This window comes from Symphalangus syndactylus, chromosome 13 (genome assembly GCF_028878055.3).
Source record: "Symphalangus syndactylus isolate Jambi chromosome 13, NHGRI_mSymSyn1-v2.1_pri, whole genome shotgun sequence".
Lineage (NCBI taxonomy): Eukaryota > Metazoa > Chordata > Mammalia > Primates > Hylobatidae > Symphalangus > Symphalangus syndactylus.
Window position 1 is genome coordinate 36830441 of NC_072435.2, and position 14368 is coordinate 36844808.

The 14368-nt window shown below is 49.4% G+C and overlaps 1 protein-coding gene across 11 annotated transcripts in view; it reads left to right on the forward strand.

The window, feature by feature from the left end:
- Positions 1 to 490: 490 nt before the first annotated feature.
- The window catches only part of ILF3 (interleukin enhancer binding factor 3), a 37758-nt gene continuing 23880 nt past the window's right edge, over positions 491 to 14368 (forward strand). For 9 of the 11 annotated variants that reach the window (XM_055238488.2, XM_063615991.1, XM_063615993.1 and 6 more), the window contains exon 1: positions 558 to 692. The gene's annotated coding sequence lies outside the window, so the exon portion shown is untranslated. Of the gene's footprint in view, positions 693 to 14368 lie in introns of all 11 variants that reach the window. The other 2 variants (XM_063615990.1, XM_055238487.2) reach the window with 2 other exon arrangements.

The following is a 14368-nucleotide window of genomic DNA, read 5'->3' on the forward strand; positions in this document are numbered from 1 at the left end:
ACTAAAAAGGTACACATGCGTCAGTTTCTCAGAGCCATTTCCGCTAACGTACCCAGGGCGACGGGCGTAAGATGGCGGCCGCGCAGGCGCGAAATGTTGCAGCCGTAGGGAGGCTCCGCCTCTCACGCTTGCCTTGCATCACGTGGTAATGGCCGCTCAAAAACCGCCTTAGCGAAAACCAGAGCGTGACCTCGTCACGTGATGGAGGACTCCCAGTACGGCAAAGGGAAGGCGCCAAAAGTTCTTGTCAGATGGCGAAGGAAACCGCGAAATTCGCCATTGTCACATGATGGAGCAACCTATCGAAAGCGGAGGGAAAGGTGCCGAAGTCAGGTGACTACGCACGCAAACACCCACGCTTGTACCACGTGACAACTCACTCCCACCCCCTCCCCCAGCCCCCCTTATCTCTTTTTGCCCCTCCCTCCTATCTGCGTAGGGCCTGCGTCGAGGCGCAACGCGGCGTCAAAGGGGGCGGGACCTCAGCCGGTCACGTGTTCCCGCACCTCCCCGGCGCGCGCCTGCCCGCCCGCCCGCTCGCCCCCCGGTCCGGACTCCTCCTCCTCTTCTCGCCATTGCAGTTGGACCCAGCAGCCCGGCGCGCACCGCGTGGCTTTTGGGGGGAGACCCCGGCGGGCTGTGGCACGAGGGCGGCGGCGGCGGCTGCGGTCGAAGAAGGGGACGCCGACAAGGTAAGCGTCAATGTGGCGGCGGCCGGGCCCGCTCCCGCCTCTGCCCCTCCCCCCGCCCGCCCTTCCTCCTCAGTGAGGTCCCCATTGAGGGTTCGCGGTGACAAGGCTGGAGGGGTCCCGCGCTCGCCGCCTCCGCCCGGTCCCCTCATCCCGGCGCCTGGCCTGTTCTTCCCTTGCCGGCCTCGCTCCCGCGCTCGGCCGTTAACTCTCCTCCATTGTGCGGAGGAAACAAAATGGCGGCGGCGGCGGCGGAGAGGACTCGGTGCGCGCGCAGCCGCTCCCCCCAGCACGCGGCCCCTCGGCCGCCGGCGGCGGCGCCACGCGCGGGGGGTGCGCGCGCACCGGGCCCCCGGCCGCCGCCTCCCCGGGGCCGGGTTTTTGTCTGTTGCGGGGTGTTGGGGACGCGCGCACGTGCCTGGAGCACACACCCCCTCGGGTCCCGAGCTCCGCGGCGGGGCGACCCCCCCTTCCTCACTCCTTCCCTACCCCCTCCTCCTCTTTGTCCCGGTCCCGCCCCCGATTCCAGGAGAGTCCCAGGTTCCCGAGGCGGGAAACGTCGCCTCCTTTGTCCTCACAGGGCGCGGAGAGGCGGACCCCCTCCTTGGAAGCCCCTTCCTACGCGGATTGCAAAGGAAGCCTTTGTGGGTTCGTCGGGTTTTCAAATTTCTGGTCAGCCAGGCCTCTCTCAGATCAGGGTCCAAACTTGGGAGGGTTTCAGCTTTCTTTTTCTTTAGTTCGTTTGTTTTCATTGTTGAATGTTTTTCCAGATTGTTATTATTTGCCTCCCCTAGAACGGCAATCTACTTGGGTGCAGGCTTGGGCCCCGAAACGTGGATGCTTAAAACCTCTTTCTACCTTTATTTTCTCAAGTAGTTGAGCGATTGAGATTCTGGAGGTTACTCATGAGCTTCTGCCTCAGTTAATCCACCGTCTGGATGAATTATTTGGGATGTACGGCGGTCTGCATGCTCTCCCCCAGTTCAGTGGCCAAATTTGAGGAGAATGAGGGATCTCTTCTCCACATTTCCAACATTGATTGCCAGTTGCTGCTTAGGTGACATGGATCAGCAACGAAGCATCAGTTTCAGTGGCTTCTTTTTCTGGACTCCGGTAATTCACTGATGCTGAAACTCTTTCAAGATTTTGCTCTCTTTAAAATGAGTGGTGTGATGGCATATTTGTGGTCCACATGGAATCGCGAGGTGCCATCCGAAGTTAGGATTCAAATTTAGGACTTTAAGCTCTCTTTTCCTCAGATATTTGTGGATGGGAATCTCCATGGATTGCTCAGAGTGCTGCCACTGTCCCTTGTGCGTGATGCTTTGTGTGTGGTCTCGTGGGATGTAGTTACAGCAGCCGCCCAGACTGTGAATGAAGTGTGGGAACCAGGGCCTCATTCACAGCTGGAAAGCAGGGGGAGGTCGCAGGACATTGGCAGGTGCTCCTCTCCCTGTTCCGTGGTGCCGGAGCCCCTTGCTTATGTGGGTGGCTTTTGGTCCTTGGGATTTGTGAATGGAATCTGCAGGCTGCAGTGTTGTTTGGAATATTCTTTAGTTCAGATTGGAGGCTGGCAATGACTGCCAGGCTTGGCCTTGCCGCCACTGGGCGCTGTTTATCACTCTCCCTATCTTCCTGGAGCTTAGCCGCCTCTTCCTGGAGCTGAGAGATGCCTAACTGTTTGTGATTTTTCTGATTGAACTTGTTTGGTGCCTCTAGGCAAAAATTCCTTTGGCTTCTTCTAGTATTTTCAGAGTCTTGAAGGCCCATATTCCTGAGCATGAGGAATCTAAGTCTGTTATTTTTTCCTGAATTCTTCATGTTAAATACCACGTTGACAAAGGACAGCTGCTAATATTTTGATCACACAGATATATACGGTGCTCCCTGGTTAAGGCCTCCAGGTAGGGGACAGGTAGAGTCAGTGATGGGGAAGAAGCCTTCTGTAAGTCCCTTTCCTTTGGGTAAACAGTAAACTACCCTTTTCTTTAGGCTTTAGCAAGATGTGTGGGGGTTAGAAGTCTTCTGTTCTTGGAAAAGCCTGTGGTCGTTTTCTTTGGGCTGGGCCCTCTTCTCTTATGGACTGCTTTCACCCTTTCTCGGTTTCTTTTGATTACCTTTCATGGCCCCAGAGGAGTGATCCCTTCTCTCATTTATACCTCTTGGACTTGCCATCCCGCTACATTTTGTCAGCAAGTTAATTCACCTTGTGCAGTTTTGAAAGATGTGTGTTAACATTTAGTATTAGCATTTATGGCCCAGGAAATTGTGACCTTACATTTGAATCTTGCTTTGATGGAACCTTTGCAGGAACTAGGATTTTCTAGGGTTTTGTTTTTTTTTTTTTTTTTTTTTTGAGTTAGAGTTTAGCTCTTGTTGCCCAGGCTGGAGTGCAATGGCAAGAATCTTGGATCACCGCAACCTCCACCTCCCGAGTTCAAGCGATTCTCCTGCCTCAGCCTCCCGAGTAGCTGGGATTACAGGCATGCTCCACTACACCCAGCTAATTTTGTATTTTTACTAGAGACGGGGGCTTCTCCATGTTGGTCAGGTTGGTCTCAAACTCCCAACCTCAGGTGATCCACCGGCCTCGGCCTCCCAGAGTGGTGGGATTTACAGGCATGAGCCACCATGCCCGGCCTTCTAGGTTCTGTTTATTGGATGCTTTTTATCTTAACAAAGTCCTGGCAGAGAAAGATTTGATTTGTTTCCATCAGGAAGTTTGGAATCTGAGGCAGATAGTGGTTTGAGTGGCATCTTCACACAATGAATGAGTAGAGATTTGGGGCCTGGGAGGCATGAGGCAAACTTTAGTTTCCTGCTGAAGCATTTGTCCGTTTTATCTGAAACAAGTAGATTGCCTGTCTGTATTATTATGCATAGTAAGCTGGTGTTGAAATGATTGTGAAAGTAAGGTAGGCAGGTAGGTGGTGGTTAGGGGGCCTCGTCAGTGTGCTGATTTTTTTTTTTTTTTTTGAGACGAGTCTCGCTCTGTCGCCCAGGCTGGAGTGCAGTGGCGCAATCTCGGCTCACTGCAAGCTCCACCTCCCGGGTTCATGCCATTCTCCTGCCTCAGCCTCTCCAAGTACCTGGGACTACAGGCGCCAGCCACCGCGCCCGGCTAATTTTTTGTATTTTTAGTAGAGACGGGGTTTCACCGTGGTCTCGATCTCCTGACCTCGTGATCGGCCCGCCTCGGCCTCCCAAAGTGCTGGGATTACAAGCGTGAGCCACCGCGCCTGGCAGTGTGCTGATTTTTAAGAAATTTTTATGATATTTATGATGTTTTATAAATCCTTGTGAAACTTTTCCATGAGAACACTTCACGGGTGATTCCATTATAAATAGCAATTGGTGGCCGGGTGTGGTGGCTCATGCCTGTAATCCCAGCACTTTGGGAGGCCGAGGTGGGCGGATCACGAGGTCAGGAGTTTGAGACAATCATGGGCAACATGGTGGAACCCCGTATCTACTGGAAAAAAAAAAAATACAGAATTAGCCGGGTATGGTGGCACACACCTGCAGTCCCAGCTACTCGGGAGGCTGAGGCAGGAGAATCGCCGGTACCTAGGAGGCGGAGGTTGCAGTGAGCTGAGGTCGTGCCACTGCACTCCAGCCTGTGTGATGGAACAAGACTTAGTCTCAAAAAAATGAATAAATAAATACCAATTGGAAATTCAAATGCATTTAGCATCAGCTATATTTAGGCGTCTTGTAAAAGTGATGTCCAGTTAAAATTAAATTTAAAATTTTTTTTTTTTTTTTTTTTTAAGACAGGGTCTCACTCTGTCACCCAGGCTGGAGTGCAGTCGCGTGATCTCCACTCACTGCAGCCTCCCATCTCCCAGGCTCAAGAAGCAGTCCTCCCACCTCAGCCTCCCAAGTTGCTGGGACCACAGGCACATGCCACCACACCTAGCTAATTTTCTGAATTTTTTGTAGAGACAGGGCCTTATCACGTTGCCCAGGCTGGCCTTAGAACTCTTGGACTCAAGCAATCTGCCCATCTTGGCCTCCCAAAAAGCTGGAATTACAGGAGTGAGCCCTCGCTTCTGGCCAGAATTTAATTGTTTTCTCATTAAATGTTTATGTAGTGAAGAAATTGAAAATGTAGCTACTACTTTCTTATTTTCTAAAAATTTTAATCTAATTTTATTTTTTTGTAGAGACAGGGTCTTTTTTTTTTTTTTTTTGAGACAGAGTCTTGCTCTGTCACCCAGGCTGGAGTGCAGTGGCGTGACCTTGGCTCACTGCAAGCTCTGCCTCCCGGGTTCACACCATTCTCCTGTCTCAGCCTCCCGAGTAGCTGGGACTACAGGCAGTCGCCACCATGCCCGGCTAATTTTTTTGTATTTTTGGTAGAGACGAGGTTTCACCGTGTTAGCCAGGATGGTCTCGATCTCCTGACCTTGTGATCCGCCCATCTCGGCCTCCCAAAGTGCTGGGATTACAGGCGTGAGCCACCGCGCCCGGCCTGAGACAGGGTCTTAAACTATGTTGCCCAGGCTGGTCTCACATTCCTAGGCTCAAGTGATCCTCCTGCAGCCTCTCAAAGTGCTGGGATTACAGATGTGAGCCGCCTTGCCCAGTGGCACTAATTTTAAGACAAAAATGTTTACTGTCTGAGGGCCGTTCTCTTGTGGAATGCGTGATCACCATGTATCATTTAGTCACAAAGGTGAATGTATTACACTATGCAAATTTGCTTCAAATTATTTTTATAATTTTAAGTGATAGAAGTTCTGGCCAGGCGCAGTGGCTCACGCCTGTAATCCCAGCACTCTGGGAGGCCGAGGCGGGCAGATCACAAGGTCAGGAGATCGAGACCATCCTGGCTAACCCAGTGAAACCCCGTCTCTATTGAAAAATACAAAAAAATTAGCCGGGCGTGGTGGCAGGTGCCTGTAATCCCAGCTACTGAGGAGGCAGAGGCAGGAAAATGGCGTGAACCCGGGAGGCGGAGCTTGCAGTGAGCAGAGATTGTGCCACTGCACTCCAGCCTGGGCGACAGAGCAAGACTCCGTCTCAAAAAAAAAAAAAAGTTCTACTTGGCAGTGTGAAGTACATAATTTTCCCTGAACATGCCCAACAGCTGTCCTTATATTTTTGAGGATTTTGCTTGAAGCTGAAGGTTAAGGTCTTACTTAGATAAAAATAAAAGGTCTTGGAGATGAGTAAGTCTTCCAGGCCACTTACTTTTCTGCTACTTGCGTATAAAACTACTTTCTCATATCAGAGTGTTGTTTTTTTTTTTGAGATGGAGTCTCAGTGTCACCCAGGCTGGAGTGCAGTGGCACGGTCTCGGCTCACTGCAGCCTCCGCCTCCTGGGTTCAAGTGTTTCTCTTGCCTCATTTCTCTTGCCTCAGCCTGCCGAGTAGCTGGGATTACAGGCGCCCGCCATCACGCCCAGCTAATTTTTTGTATTTTTAGTAGAGATGAGGTTTCACCATTTTGCCCGGACTGGTCTCGATTCCCTGACCTCAAGTGATGTGCTGCCTCAGTCTCCCAAAGTGCAGGGATTACAGGTGTGAGCCACAGCGCTGGTCCTAATTTTTTTTTTTTTTTTTTTTTTTGAGATGGAGTCTGGCTCTGTCGCCCAGGCTGGAGTGCAGTGGCGCAATCTTGGCTCACTGCAAGCTCTACCTCCTGGGTTCACGCCATTCTCCTGCCTCAGCCTCCCGAGTAGCTGGGACTACAGGCGCCTGCCACCACACCCGGCTAATTTTTTTTTGTATTTTCAATAGAGACGGGGTTTCACTGTGTTAGCCAGGATGGTCTCGATCTGCTGACCTCATGATCCGCCCGCCTCGGCCTCCCAAAGTGCTGGGATTACAGGCGTGAGCCACCACGCCCAGCTTTTTTTTTTTTTTTTTTTTTTGAGACGAGTCTCCCTCAGTCGCCCAGGCTGGAGTGCAGTGGCGTAATCTCGGCTCACTGCAAGCTCCGCCTCCCGGGTTCACGCCATTCTCCTGCCTCTGCCTCCTGAGTAGCTGGGACTACAGGCGCCCGCCATTATGCCCGGCTAATTTTTTTGTATTTTTAGTAGAGACAGGGTTTCACCATGTTAGCCAGGATGGTCTCGATATCCTGACCTCGTGATCTGCCCGTCTCGGCTTCCCAAAGTGCTGGGATTACAGGCGTGAGCCACCGCGCCTGGCCAATTTTTGTATTTTTAATAGAGACTGAGTTTCCGCCGTGTTGGCTAGGGCGATCTTGAACTGGCATCACTCAAGTGATCTGCCCGCCTCGGCCTCTCAAAGTGTTGGGATTACAGGTATGAGCCACCATACGTGGCCTGCAGTTATTTCAAAGTAAAAAGGTTTTACTAAACAGTTAACATGTTTGGATGTTAGTATTTAATGTCCATGTGAGAGATGGTCTTTTTTTTTTTTTTTTTTTTTTTTGAGACGAGTCTCTCGCTCTGTCGCCCAGGCTGGAGTGCAGTGGCGCAATCTCGGCTCACTGCAAGCTCCACCTCCCGGGTTCATGCCATTCTCCTGCCTGAGCCTCTCCAAGTACCTGGGACTACAGGCGCCAGCCACCGCGCCCGGCTAATTTTTTGTATTTTTAGTAGAGACGGGGTTTCACCGTGGTCTCGATCTCCTGACCTCGTGATCGGCCCGCCTCGGCCTCCCAAAGTGCTGGGATTACAAGCGTGAGCCACTGTGCCCGGCCAGAGAGATGATCTTTTTTAAAAAAAATCTTAACTGGAAAAATACAGTTCTGAGAGAAGTAAACATTGAACTGTACACTAAGTTTTAAAAAAATAATCCAAGGCTTCACTCTGGGAATACATGGGGAAGGATTGCCTCTGCCTCTACCCAGCTAGGGGAGGATCTCTCAACCATGCTTCCCTTGCCCCCTGCTGCCTGAGAGCATGCTGGAAAGAGGGTTTGATAATTCCCACGTGAAGTCATGTTGAATGTTTTTCTGTGGTGGCTGATTTTAAAGCATTTCTGTTGGTTCATCCAAGAGCAGTTAATGTTATTCTTTTTTTTTTCTTAAGTACTGGCTCTCACTATGTTGCCCAGGCCGGTCTTGAACTTCTGGGCTCAACGAATCTTCCTGCCTCAGCCTCCCGAGTAGCTGGTACTACAGGCATGCACAACTGTACCCAATTTAATCCTCTTCATACATTGTATTTGTAGTATTATGGTTCACAAAACATTTCCCCATAGTGCCACCTTTAATCCTTGCTGTCTGCAGCCTGAGGCAGTTGGTATTTTCATCCTCATTTTTCACCCACCACCAGAAAGGTAAGTGATTTGCTGTAGGTCCCAAAGCTGCCTGGTTGGAGAGCCCAGGGGTAAATTCCAGGCTTCTGACTCTAGGACTGTGGGCACTCCACAACACTAATGAGCCTGGAGTCCTGGGTCTCCAGAAACATTTGAGGAACAACTTGTATTTGCCAACTTTTTTTTTTTTTTGAGATGGAGTCTCGCTCTGTCGCCTAGGCTAGAGTGCAGTGGTGTGCTCTCAGCTCACTGCAGCCTCCGCCTCCTGGGTTCAAGCGATTCTCCCACCTCAGCTTCCTGAGTAGCTGGGATTACGGGTGCCTGCCACCACACCCAGCTAATTTTTGCATTTTTAGTGGAAATAGGGTTTTGCCATGTTGGCCAGGCTGATCTCAAACTCCTGACCTCGTGATCTGCCTGCCCTGGCCTCCCGAAGTGCTGGTATTACAGGTATGAGCCACCATGCCCGACTGTATTTGCCAACTTTTTATTTTGTCAAGGAAAATATCTTTAAATTAGTGATCATTCACCATTTCCATTTTTCATAAGTAGCAAGATTGTCTTTATCACCAAAACTATAGGAATAAAATAAAGGACAGTCCTTTAAGTTGAGAATATTTATTAAAATCTATTTCTGGCTGGGCGCAGTGGTTCACGCCTGTAATCCCAGCACTTTGGGAGGCCGAGGCTGGCGGATCACTTGAGGTCAGGAGTTCGAGACCATCCTGGCCAACATGGTGAAATCCCGTCTGTACTAAAAATACAAAAATTAGCCAGGAATGGTGGTCTGTGGCTGTAATCCCAGCTACTCGGTAGACTGAGGCAGAAGAATTGCTTGAACCCAGGAGGCGGAAGTTGCAGTTGAGCTGAGATCATGCCACTGCACTCCAGCCTGGGTGACAGAGCAAGACTCTGTCTCAAACAAAAAAACACTTTGATATAATAACACTGTTGCAGTCTGAACCATGAACCATTGCACTGGACTTCACATTTTTAAATATTTCAGAATGGCATTGATAGCAAGATTTTAGACTGGCATTGCCTTGCTAGGTTGCTTGCTTGCTTTTTTTTTTTTTTTTTTTTTTTTTGAGATGGATTTTCTCTCTTGTTGCCCAGGCTGGAGTGCAATGGCGCGACCTCAGCTCACTGCAACCTCCACCTCCCGGGTTCAAGCGATTCTCCTGCCTCAGCCTCCCGAGTAGCTGGGATTACAGGCGCGCACCACCACACTGGGCTAATTTTGTATTTTTAGTAGAGATGGAGTTTCTCCAGGTTGGTCAGGCTGGTCTCGAACTCCCAACCTGAGGTGATTCGCCCGCCTCAGCCTCCCAAAGTGGTGGGATTACAGGTGGGAGCCACTGCGCCCAGCCAGTTGCTTTCTAAGAATAATTTTCAGTGTGCCCTTGATGGCGTAAATCTGTCAAAGTTCAAGGAGTTACCAAGACTCCTAGCTCAAGTGTATCATTTCAGCTCACAGCCCAGGATGGGCCAGCTCCAGAGGTCAGGAAACCAGGAGGTGGGTTGCGTCTGTCTAAATTTCAAAGCCTAATTTGGTCTCTCTCAGGTGAATATCCACTTCAGGACCATTCCCTAGAGTTGCTGGGAAGGCTGTAAGATTTATGAAATACTCCGAAGACAGGTGGGGCCATACCTGTGAGGGTGTTGCCACTGTACCTGTCTATTCCACAAACATCTGTTCATCCGCTCATGCTGAACTAACTTGGGCATGTTTCTTTTCCAACAAGTGCCGTGAACCTCATAGTGTAATTAGTGAGAGGTCAGAAAGATGGCCATTGCAGCACAAACATAATGTTTTGTGGTTGAAGCTTCTGTAACTGCATGCTGTGGGTGGGCTGGATTCAGGAACAAAAGAAAAACGAATCCCTGTGTGTTAAACCATCCCAAACCACCAAGAAGTCATATTTAAAATCCCGATACTTCATTTACCACTTGATCCTGCCTTGGGTTTGTTTTCAGAGAAGCTGCGTGTTGCTAGTGCCCAGGATTGAATCATAAAAATTGTAAGAATAGGCTTCGCTGGTCCCAGGTTTGAATAAATGTGGTTGCAAGAGCAGCATTGTTCATCGTTTCACAGCTTTCGTTTAAAGTTAGATTAGTAGGGGCAGCGGAGCGTTGCGTGTGGGTGGGTGCTGTAGGCTTCTTGCCAGCAGTGTGCCTCACTAAAAATCCTCTTGAAAGGGAAGTTTCTGCTCACCCTGAAGACTCCTGGAGCAGTTAGTGAGACAAATTCCAAGAAGTTGGCTTGGATGTCAAATTGGTCTTGGGCTCACAGAGAGAAATGGGTTTGTTGCCCTGAAAAGGAGCGATAACTCTAGTTTTTAAACATTTGTTTTAGTTCAGATAATTACTACTATTACTCATTGTGTCCACCTGAGTCAGAAAGCATTGCTGCTGTTGCCTGGTCTAAGAGAGGAGGACCCAGGCATGTAACGGACTGCATGCCAGCCAGTGGTGGTGGTCAGAGCCAGTTGGAGGTCAGCGAGGCCCTTCAGAGGTCTTTTCAACGGTCTGCCTTGGGGAGCAGAGGAAGATGAAGTGAGGCAGTCATTATAGCAAGGGCACACCCACGTTTCTCATTTTGAACAGTGAAGAAAGCAGATGGAAAGCCACATGTAGGGCATTTGCTAAAGACAGGTGTGCTGGGGGCATGTGTGTGTCCTCTGAGGCGTTTTGGATGGGGCGATATTTTGACCGAATGATACTTTGTTCTTCAGTGCTTCAGTGGTTGATGGGGTGGCTTTTTTTCTTTTTTTCGAGATGGAGTCTCGCTCTGTCGTCCGGACTGCAGTGCAGTGGCGCAATCTCGGCTTACTGCAAGCTCCACTTCTTGGGTTCACGCCATTCTCCTGCCTCAGCCTCCCTGAGTAGCTGGGACTACAGGCACCTGCCACCACGCCCAGCTAATTTTATTTTATTTTATTTTATTTTTTTGAGATGGAGTCTCGCTCTTTCCCCCGAGCTGGAGTGCAGTGACGCGAGCTTGGCTCACTGCAACCTCCACCTCCCGGGTTCAAGCAATTCTGCCTCAGCCTCCTGATCCTGAGTAGCTGGGATTACAGACACCCGCCACCACGCCCAGCTAATTTTTGTATTTTTAGTTGAGATGGGGTTTCACCATGTTGGTAGGCTGGTCTCGAACCCCTGACCTCGTGATCCACCTGCCTCAGCCTCCCAAAGTGCTGGGATTACAGGCGTGAGCCACTGCACCTGGCCAATTGTTTTGTATTTTTAGTAGAGAGGGGTTTCACCATGTTAGCCAGGATGGTCTCGATCTCCTGACCTCGTGATCCGCCTGCCTCAGCCTCCCAAAGTGCTGGGATTACAGGTTTGAGCCACCGTGCCTGGCAGTGGGGTGATTTTCTACCTCTAACTCTCTGATGTGTCACATGGCTTTTTTTTTTTTTTTATAGGTTGTCTGTATCAACTGGGGGTGAACTTTAGTCTTTTAACAATTTTCAGAGTATGAAGTTTGGATGTAAACACCTCTAATGTGGGAAATTAGGTTTTTTTTTAAGTATCTTTATGGACTTATGGATATATATAAATTTAGCATGTTGAATCTGTTTTATTTTAGTAACATCTTTTGAAAATGTTCACACATACAAAAAAGGGTGATACAATTTTAGTGAACACTTAGGCCGGGCACAGTGGCTCACTCCCTGTAATCCCAGCACTTTGGGAGGCCGAGGCGGGCAGATCATTTGAGGTCAGGAGTTTGAGGCCAACATGTTGAAACCCCCGTCTCTACTAAAAATACAAAAGTTAGCCTGGCATTGTGGTAGGTGCCTGTAATCCCAGCTACCCGGGAAGCTGAGGCAGGAGAATCGCTTGAGCCTGGGAGGCAAAGGTTGCAGTGAGCCGAGATCGCTCCACTCCACTCCAGCCTAGGCAACACGGTGAGAGTCTGTTTCAAAAAAATAACAACAAAAAATTTAAGCTGGGCGCAGTGGCTCACGCCTTTGTAATTCCAGCACTTTGGGAGGCCAAGGCGGGCAGATCACTTGTGGTCAGGAGTTTGAGACCAGCCTGACAAATGTGATGAAACCCCGTCTCTACTAAAAATACAAAAAAAAAAAAATTAGCCAGGTGTGGTGGTGCACATCTGTAAACCCAGCTACTTGGGAGGCTGAGGCAGGACAGTCTCTTGAACCTGGGAGGCAGAGGTTGCAGTGAACTGAGATCACGCTGTTGCACTCCAGCCTGGGCAACAAGAGTTAAACTCCGCTTCAAAATATAATAATAAACAAAAAAAAAATTTCATGAACACCTACCTGTATACACAGCCTAGGTTTTGCTGTGGGCATTTAACTGCTTGTGTTTCACATATTTGTCCATCCACTTATAATTCTCTTCACTCTTCACTTTATTGATTGATCAAAGACAGGGTTACACTTTTGTTGCCCAGGCTGGAGTGCAGTGGTACAGTCATAGCTCAGTGCTATCTCAAACTCCTGTGCTCAAGCAGTCCTCCCGTCTCAGTCTCCCTAAGTGTTGGGGTTATAGGCGTGAACCACTATGCCTGGCCATACATATATATTTTTTATTTTATTTTATTTTTATTTTTTATTTTATTTTTATTTTTTGAGACAGAGTCTTGCTCAGTCACCCAGGCTGGAGTGCAATGGCGAGATCTCGGCTCACTGCAGCCTCTGCCTCCCTGGTTCCAGTGATTCTCCTGCCTTAGCCTCCTGGGTAGCTGGGATTACAGGTGCACTCCACCACGCCCAGCTAAGTTTTGTATTTTTAGTAGAGACAGGGTTTCACCGTGTTGGTCAGGCTGGTCTCGAACTCCTGACCTCAGGTGATCCACCCACCTCCGCCTCCCAAAGTGTTGGTATTACAGGTGTGAGCCACCGCACCTGGCCACTTTATTTTGATGATGCATTTCAAACTAAGTAGCAGAAAGTTGCAAGTCTTTTCTCTACATATTATTAACTAGAATTTAATATTTATTTACAGTTCTTTTTTGAGGTGGCGGGGGTCAGGGTCTCACACACTTTTGCCCAGGCTAGAGTGCAGTGGTACAGTCTTGGCTCACAGCAGCCTCCATCTCCTGGGCTCAAGTGATCCTCCTCCCTCAGCCTCCTGAGTAGCTGAAATTAACGGCGGGTGCCACCATACCTGGCTAATTTTTTTTTAGATGGAGTTTTGCTCTTGTTGCCCAGGCTGGAGTGCAATGGTGTGATCTCGGCTCACTGCAACCTCCGCCTCCTGGGTTCAAGCGATTCTCCTGCCTCATCCTCCCGAGTAGCTGGGACTACAGGCACGTGCCACCAATGCCCAGCTAATTTTGTATTTTTAATAGAGATGGGGTTTTGTCATGTTGGTCAGGCTGGTCTCGAATTCCCGACCTCAGGTGATCCACCTGCCTCGGCCTCCCAAAGTGCTGGGATTCCAGGCACGAGCCACCACACCCAGCCTACCTGGCTAATTCAAAAAAATTTTTTGGAGACAAGGTCTGATTATGTTGCCCAGGTTGGCCTCGAACTACTGTGCTCAAGTGCCTTGGCCTCCCAAAGTGCTGTGATTACAGGCGTGAGTCACTGCTCCTGCCTCAGTTTATTTTTATGATGCATTTCCAACTAAATGGCAGAAAGTTGTAATCTTCCCTCTACATACTAACAAGAATTTAGTATTTATGGCCGGGCGCGGTGGCTCACGCTTGTAATCCCAGCACTTTGGGAGGCCGAGGCAGGCGGATCACGAGGTCAGGAGATCGAGACCACGGTGAAACCCCGTCTCTACTAAAAATACAAAAAATTAGCCGGGCGCGGTGGTGGGCGCCTGTAGTCCCAGCTACTCGGAGAGGCTGAGGCAGGAGAATGGCGTGAACCCGGGAGGCGGAGCTTGCAGTGAGCCGAGATTGCGCCACTGCACTCCAGCCTGGGCGACAGAGCGAGACTCCGTCTCAAAAAAAAAAAAAAAAAAAAAAAGAATTTAGTATTTATTTGCAGTTAGGTTTTTATTTTTTTCTTTAAAAATTTTTCTTGTAGATTCACTCAGGCTGGTCTTGAACTCCTGACTACAAGTGCACCTCCCAACGTGCTGAGCCACCATGCCCAGCCTCTTTTTTCTTTTTAAATAACGCACAGATCTTTAGTATACCAGTCAGTGAATTCTGGCCACTGCATATACCCAACCCTTGTCAGGAGGGAGAATGTAACCTTCATCTCAGAAAGCTTGGGAGGGCCCCTTCCCATGTGATCCCTGCCACCGTTCCCCAGAGGCTGTCCCATCACTGATTAGTTTTGCTTATTCTAGAACTTTATGTAGGTGGAAGCATGATTCTTTTTGAATTTGTCCCAAATGTATCCAGTGGGACACCTCACAAGTCAGCTCCGACGTCCTCAGGACAAGACTGCTATAGTCACCAGTGCTTTGTTGCTTTCTGGCGCTCCAGTAGGATCCAGGCTCACTTGGTA